The sequence below is a fragment of the Arachis ipaensis genome, chromosome B09, assembly GCF_000816755.2.
Source record: "Arachis ipaensis cultivar K30076 chromosome B09, Araip1.1, whole genome shotgun sequence".
NCBI classification, from domain to species: Eukaryota; Viridiplantae; Streptophyta; class Magnoliopsida; order Fabales; family Fabaceae; genus Arachis; species Arachis ipaensis.
The window spans coordinates 6,820,496-6,828,759 of record NC_029793.2 but is presented as its reverse complement, the minus strand read 5'-3'; the positions used below and the strand labels follow the sequence as shown (position 1 = coordinate 6,828,759).

General features: G+C 28.7%; 1 pseudogene; it reads right to left on the bottom strand.

Annotated features, from left to right (window-relative positions):
• LOC107614713 overlaps positions 6,153-8,264 on the bottom strand; it is a 15,782-nt pseudogene continuing 13,670 nt past the window's right edge.

Sequence of the window (8,264 nt, the reverse complement as noted above, 5' to 3'; positions counted from 1 at the left end):
CTAAGATAACGAATAAGATTAAAAATAATGAGCATCAAAAAAATTTTTGAACTTTATAAAAAAAATTAGTTGCAATTATTAATTTGGTTGTACTCATTATTTTAGTTTTATTGATTATTAAGATTCAAATATGCATTTATAGTTATTGTAATCAATTTTATAGAATTTAAAAGTTTTTATTGTACTAATAATTACAGCTAAAATAATGAGTAAATTAATTTTTTATTTAATTATGTGAATTTAACGGATTTTTTTAAACGAAATTAATTGACAAATTAAAAGAAGGTANNATGTCAAAAAGATAATAATAACAATGAAATGTAATAATAATGAAATGTAATAATAGCACTAGTAGTAATTTTTTAATTTATATTTTAAATATTAAAAGGAGTACATGTCAAAAGCATAAAATCTAGGTCAATGACAAAAATATTGGTATAAAGTAAATAACTTACGTATACGGGACAAAACCAATAATAACCAGTGTGATCACAAAAAGAATTAAAAATTTGTCATTAGCCCAATTATTCAAGTCGAAAAGTATGGTAGGATACCTTGCGTAGTAGGTGATCCACATAAAATAGCACCTATACGATGACTACTGACATAAGAGATAGAAATGCCACAGAGCGAAGGATAACAACCGTTGGATCTATTTCGGGTATACTAAATATCCAAGGCATAGCCATCATACTGGAACCGACTATGTTTCAAAATAACTGCACACGAAGGATGAAGGGAGTATACTTAATATCAAGGCATAGCCATCATGCGAGAACCAACTATGTTTCAAAATAACTGCACATGAAGGGTGAAGGAAGATGAAATTTTGGGTATGATATATTTTTTTGGTAGTGTTTATTTTGATATACATGTCCATTAAAATATAAATACGAGAGTACATGAGAGTACATATATGTGTTTGTTTATTAAAACAAATTATGAAAAATTTAAAAATATGTATTTTGTATTTTTCTAAAATATTGAGACGCACATTTTTAATTTGAAACACTAATTTTTTATAATTTTTTATTTTGTCTAACTTATTAAACACAATATAAAATTAATGTCTTCTTATATTTACGTACTCTTGTAATTAGTTCAACTAATAATTCACCAATTAAATTAATAACCTAATAATTTAGTAGCTTAATTAATTTGATCATCGATTTGATTCGGACAACTATACCTTATAAGGTGTTTGAAAGGATAATGTTTTGGAACGTCTCCAAAAAAACTCAGCGTTGTCTAGTGAGTTAAATGAATTGAGATTAATTGGATTATTAAAATCATCATCTTCAATTACATTCTTCCCTATCCCTCCTTGGCCCACCTTCCACCATTTCATTTAACCCACTGAGTTAAATGACTTGGGATAATTGAATATTTGAAATCATCTTCTTCAGTTAAGTTCTTCTCTGTTCCTCTTTAGTCCACCTCCCACCATTTCGTTTAGCCAGTAGCTCAATCATTATTCATTTCCATCGATTTCATAGAATAATTTCAAATAGAATGATTGGTTCTCATAATAAACACAAGTTAATAAAAATTGACACAAAGATAAAACCTCATTCAAATTTAGGGATAGCAAGAAGTATGGCCAAAATAACAAAATACTATTTATAAACCAAAATAAATATTTCAAGGAACTCATCCCATGAAAATCTGCTAAATTCCTTGATTTTATTTATACAAACACCTAAAATTAGAATTATAATTATTAATAATTTTGTTAATATGAGATCAAAATAATACTACCATAAAAGTGTGCTTGACAATATATAAAAAATCTTCTGTAAAATAAAATCCAATAAAGATTTAATTTCTATTTTAGCAGCAAGAAAATTTTAACAAAAATTTTAGAGCAGCACAAAATCAATTATTTAATTTTTATTCATCCATTTACAATTTTACATTCAAAAATCAGCAAACAGGACATAAAAGAAAGAGAAGAATCAAAGTTCTCTTAAATCTCTCCACACGTTAATTGCATTAGGCAAGGTTTCATTATCGATGCCCATGCACAATTTGAGCATCTTTCTCAATTTCATTGAATGATTTTATGTGGTAATTAGCCATAGCAACAAAATCATATTATACAAGATAAGTAAAAATTTAAAACGCAGCACTACAGAAAGAAAAAAAAAAAAATTAACACTCAGTTGTAGTGCATGTAACTAGATTTATGATTTTTGTCTATTCAAAAGGAGATTTGTTTAAATCTATAGGCTTCTTTATTGAAATAAATAGATTATTGAGATATACTCATTGAACATTGAGGAGTGAATATATGTCCTAAATCTTAGCCTATAAAATATGTCACTTTTTATTTTCTTTTAGTTTTTGTGTTGAAGAGTGAATGTGTCGTCATTTATTTTAACTATAATCCAATTATAATAAAACTTACGAATTCAAATCAAAGTTTCAATTCATGCTTTAATTATATTATAATCAACATTTTAAATTATATTACAAAATCTGATTATAATTAAACGTGTTCAAAGTAATAACCAAACTCAAAAATCGTCCAAATCAAAGTTTAAACGCATATTATAATTAGAGTATAATCAAACACATTCTGAAATTATATTATAAAATCTAGTTATAATCAAATGCAATCAAGATAATAATTAAACTTAACATTCAAACTTATGGTATATAATCAGAATATAATCAAACACGCTCTAAATCATAATACAAAATCTGGTTATAATCAAACACGCTTATGGTAATAATCAAATTCAATAATCGAAATCAAAATTTAATACTATAATCAGATTATAATCAAGCCTGCTCTAAATTATAGTACAAAATCTTGTTACATTGAACTGCCACAGAAAAAATTAAATATCATAAGGGAACTAATGATTCAAATGATTGATACGTCACGAGTAGCTACAAGCCTACAAGTCTCTACAAATTCTTCGATAAACAGAGGATAATTAGAGACAGGACAACATGTGAATGACTTAAGAAATTCATTTCTTCATTCATTCAATTTCCTTGGTTAATGTTTTATTTATCTCAGTTATTATAATCATAGAGTTCAAACTCTTTACTGAGAGTTGACAGATTTCTTATTGACTAATAATTACTGTTACATGTATTTAAATCAAACCCAATATCCATTCAACTAGCACCCTAGGGTAGTAGGTGTCCGAAATCAAAGTATAATAAATACATTGTTAATTACTATGATAGTTGTAGTTCAAAGGAAACTCTATTACTATATTCATCTTGAGAATATTCTATTGACAAATATGCGGTAATTATAACAATAAGGAATTCTCAAAGTGGGTCAGTTCAATGGCCATATCTCTATATGGACCATCTATATATATAATTTAATAAATGAAATCTATTAATTTTCATCAAATGAAGACCATTATATATATATTGATATTTTTGGATTATTAATGTTCTTTTTAATAATCTTATGACCAAGAATAATTTAGATTAATTATAAAATATTTATCTCTCAATATTATGATCACTGTCACAATGATAAATTTATAAATTTAATCAAGGACCTTATTATATTAACATTTTAATATAATAACAATAACGGATTATTTGACACGTGAGAATCATGCGAGGAGGAGAGGAAAGAAGAAGAAGGGAGAAGGGAGGGTGGCAACGACGCTGGCAAGAGAGGACGGAGTCAACGCCAGTAGATCAGGGAGGAGGACGTCCACCGCATGCCATTCTGCTCATCCTCCTCGCTAGCTCGTCGGTCGCCGCTGCTGCTCCTTGCATGTCGCCGCTGCTCCTCGCCGTTGGTCCTCCCTAGGGTTTCGATTTTGTTTCTGATTTGTTGATTTTGTTAATTAAGTTGACTATTCTGCTTCTGTTTCTTTTGTTAATTACATTGTTAGTTTTGTTTCTTTTGTTAATTACATTGTCGATATTGACTCTGATTTCATTTTGATTGAGTGCATTGTTCTTCTGTTTCTGTTTTTTCTGTTTCTGATTCTATTCCATTTTTCTACTTCTGATATTTACTAGTTGAAATTCTGTTTTGATTTTTTGATATTTATTAGTTGAAATTCTGTTATTGCTGCTGTTGAAGATGAAGAAAAAGAAGAATAGATGCTGCTGTGATGGAGAATGAAAAAGAAAAAGAAGAATAGAAACTGAGTATTTTGTGAAAAAGGAGAAAGGTATTTTAGTAAGAATGATGATTTTAAAATCAAGTTAAACCTTATGGACGATTTTATATGCAAAAAAAGGTTGGGGACGAAAAAAATTTTCGGCCTATACCTTAAAAATCAAAATTGTACTTAACCCTAAATTTAACATTAATATACATATTATCTAATCAATCTTTAAAAAATATTAGAATATAGGATATAATTAATTTATTTCCCTGCGTATAGCGCATGTCTCATTCTAGTTTAATATAAAGTTTGGTTGCGAGCAAAGGTAGAAGCATGTGTTACAGACATTAGTATTCTTATGGTGATTCTTGGGTTTGAAGGTAAGAGAATTTCATTTCTCCATGATTGTGTAACTATTTTGTTTCTTTGTTCTGAATTAATGTTCTTGTTTTCTGCCAAAAACGACTCACCTCCTTGATGAGTTCTTTTGAACAAGTTTTGATGCAATCTATTATCAAAAAGGCAAATAAAAATTTGATGCAATCTATTATCAAACTAAATGAGAAGTACGCACCACCATAAAAAAAATTTACAAAAGTTTATAACCACAAAGTTAACCTTTTTTTATTGCTTTCTCTTTCTTGATTTCTAGAAGTGCAGATGGTATTCGTATAAAACATGAAAGATATAAGGATTTTTCCAAAGCTAAATTCGAAAGATAATATAAGAGTAAAGTTAGCAATGGGTAGGGTAGCATAGGGTTTGGACTCTATTCTAATCTTATCTGCGAGTTGAAAATTTTTTTAAAATTCTGTCCTACTCTATTCGCGAGTTGAGAATCTCTCAACCCTAACCCTAACCCTAACCCTACTCGCATCCTAAAGTTTTAAACCCTACCCAATCCGACCCTATCCGCAGAACAATAAAAAATTTTCAAGCAAATATAAAATTTAAACATTCCAAATTTCATACATATTAATAAAATAGAAAATAAAAAACTAAGTTCAAATTAAAATTAAAAACAATAAAATCTTAAAGAAATCCAACATAAATTACAAATAATATGATCATCAACTAACTTAGTGATTATTTTAGATTTTTATAAGAGGAAGATTGTGAGTTTAATACTCACTTTCTTTACTGCATACATAACTTTTACATATATATTATATAATATATTAGGAGTGCGGGTAGAGTAGGATAGGGTATGATAGCACTACAAGAAAAATCACTTTTAGCGGCCATTTATTTTGCTTTTAGCGGCAATAAAAATAGCCGCTAATACATTTACCGGCAATTAGACATTAGCTATCTTATGCTTCGCCGCTAAAAGGTTTTAGTGGCAATTATAACATTTGCCGGTAAAGACCTTTTTAATGGCCGCAAAAAGTATATAACTATTAGCGGCCATTTTCTTGGCAATTTATATGGCCACCAAAAGTAATCATAAGATTACAATGTTATTCACTTTTAGTGGCCATTACTATTGCCGCCAAAATCCATTTTACCGGAAATTTATATAGCCACTAAAAATAATTTTAAAATTATAATGTTATCCACTTTTAGTTGCCATTACTATTGCCACTAAAATCTTATGACTTTTGTTAGTTATATTATACTCGTTTTCTTAGAAGCACCAAACTATCTTTTTTCCAGAATCAAATATATATTTTTGCCAACAATAATTATTATGCATAATATAAATATACTGAATTAATTATTATAAAATGAGATATTTTATTAAACTCAAAATATTGATACACAAATTTCTCTGAAAAATAATAAACCATGTTACAAATCTAAACAGAAAAAAATACTACAAATTACAAATCTCCACAAGATCTAGATGCTATTCTTTCTCCTATCTTCAAAGATTAGCAACTAAGCACTCCCAAACACAAAACAGAACAACAAAATACAAACCTAAGAAAAGTTTATCCTTTATACAAATTAAATTAAAGTTTTATTTTTATTTCAATCTCTGCCTTCCACTCTATACCAAACAAAATACTAAAACTTATTTCAGTCTATGTCTCTCGATCTCAGTATTTGTGTCTATCTATCTTCCCACGCTTTTCCGATCATCAAGTGCCCACATATTTTGAAAATTTCGTAAGCCCATTCCTTTATAAGTTCATCCTGAAAATTATTTGGAACAAAAAATGTCAATAAAATAAGAATCCGTAATATATATATTCTTGTCAAGGACCAACATATACATTTAGTCATGTATTATTATATCAGCAAAAGCTTTTTGCAGCCAAAAAGTAAATACATCAACAAAACCTTAGAAGGGTATATTAGAATCTGAATTCCTTCATGGATACTACAAATGAAAAAGGTGCTAACAATACAGATCTTGATAAAGTAGATCTTGTTGTGCATTTAGCTCACTGCTTCAACTCTTTATAGTGTTAAAGTAGATACTTATATGGTGTCAATGTTGAAGTAGAAGCTCTGAAATTTTTAGAAAGAAAGATATGAAAGATAGCACAAACCTTTTTAACTTTCTTAGCCTTCGAGATAAAGATCTCCGATTCTTGCATGAATTGATCCCACACCTTTTTGCATGAGCGAGGTCCAATCAATGTCCGACAGGATGGAATCTACATAGAAAAACTTGGCCACCATGAGTATCCATACCAAAGGTGCAAAAATTTGCCATGTCATAATAATAATAATAATAATAAAAACTATGCAGAAAAGTGAAAAACTTGAAACAACACTGGGAACTAAAATATGGTTTGATGAGGGTATATGATCAGCACTAGATAAAATCATTCTCGGGGCTTCAAATGAGATATAAGATCACTCATCCAGCAGAATAAGTGTAAAATTTGATATCCCATCGAATAGAATCATCTTATTTTTTGTTGAATCATATCTAAGAGACAAAGCACTCGAAATATGTATTTAATGTGTTTTGGGTCATAATACCAAAATGTGTAAAATTGTTTATATCAGTAAATATTCTATGCATTATGAATTTCAATTTATAAAAAACTATAGTTTCAATTTAGTTTTTTACCTAAAAGAAACTAATTTATTTAAAGCAGTTTTAGTTCAGTTCGTTTTGGTTATACTGGATTTTTTGAAACCCCCTAGAATCAAGCAACAATAAAACGAACCTGTTCCCAACTATCAGAAGCTAGCCACACTGGATCAAACTTTGCGCTACTGCTGCTTGATGAATCCAATAATTCAGCTTCTAATTTTTCCTTAATGTCATCAGTATCATCATCATCATCATCCAAACGAATTGCAGCCAAAATAGATAGTAATGTCAAACACTACATAGGATTAAGACATTGGTTAAGAACATATAATAAGAATACAACATGAACTCAACATTTAAAGAAATATTATTCATGGCCATACATAACGGCGAGCAGAGTTGGTGGCTTTTGGAATGTCATCTTTGCCCATACAAAGACAGTTCAGAAACCTGCTTTCAAAACATATCTTCATTCGCATCACAACATTTTCAGCTTCACCCCTAACCTTTTCTTCTACAACCACTCTTGCGTAGTCCTCTAATCTCTCAATCATTTGGTTCCTTGTGTATCCATCTATGTCAAGCCCATTAAGTGCCTCAAATAATTGTCCAACAGTTGATTGCACCTTATTCGTGACAACTTCCCTTATTGATTTCCAAGGATGATCTTTAATAACTTCACCAAACAGTTCTTTTTCAATGGATCTGGTCAAGGCTTCTTTTTAGTTTTTCCTGCAGTGGCAATACCGTCAGAAAACTTTCTAAGGATAGCAATACTTTTTCAAGTTTTTCACAAGTTACGAAATATTGTAGAAGTTTTCAACCTTTTGTTTTTAAGCTACAAATAAAATTTCCGACTTACCTACTAAAGGTTGTGTACTATAAACAACTTTTAATGGTTGTTAAGATTCATGGTTACTCGGTAAAAATATTAGAATAATGTGTATAGAGGGTTATTTTGTTGAACTCTATCAGGTAACTAACATCCAACTAGTCAACTACTTAGTAATCTTGATTTTTCAAATTATCATTAACAAGTAATTATTTAAATTTTATTTTTTAAAAGATATAAAATTAATAAATATTAATTGCACTTATTTAAAATTAACTGATTAAAAATTATTTATCTATATTTTTTTTATTTTGTTATATATATATATATATATATAGAG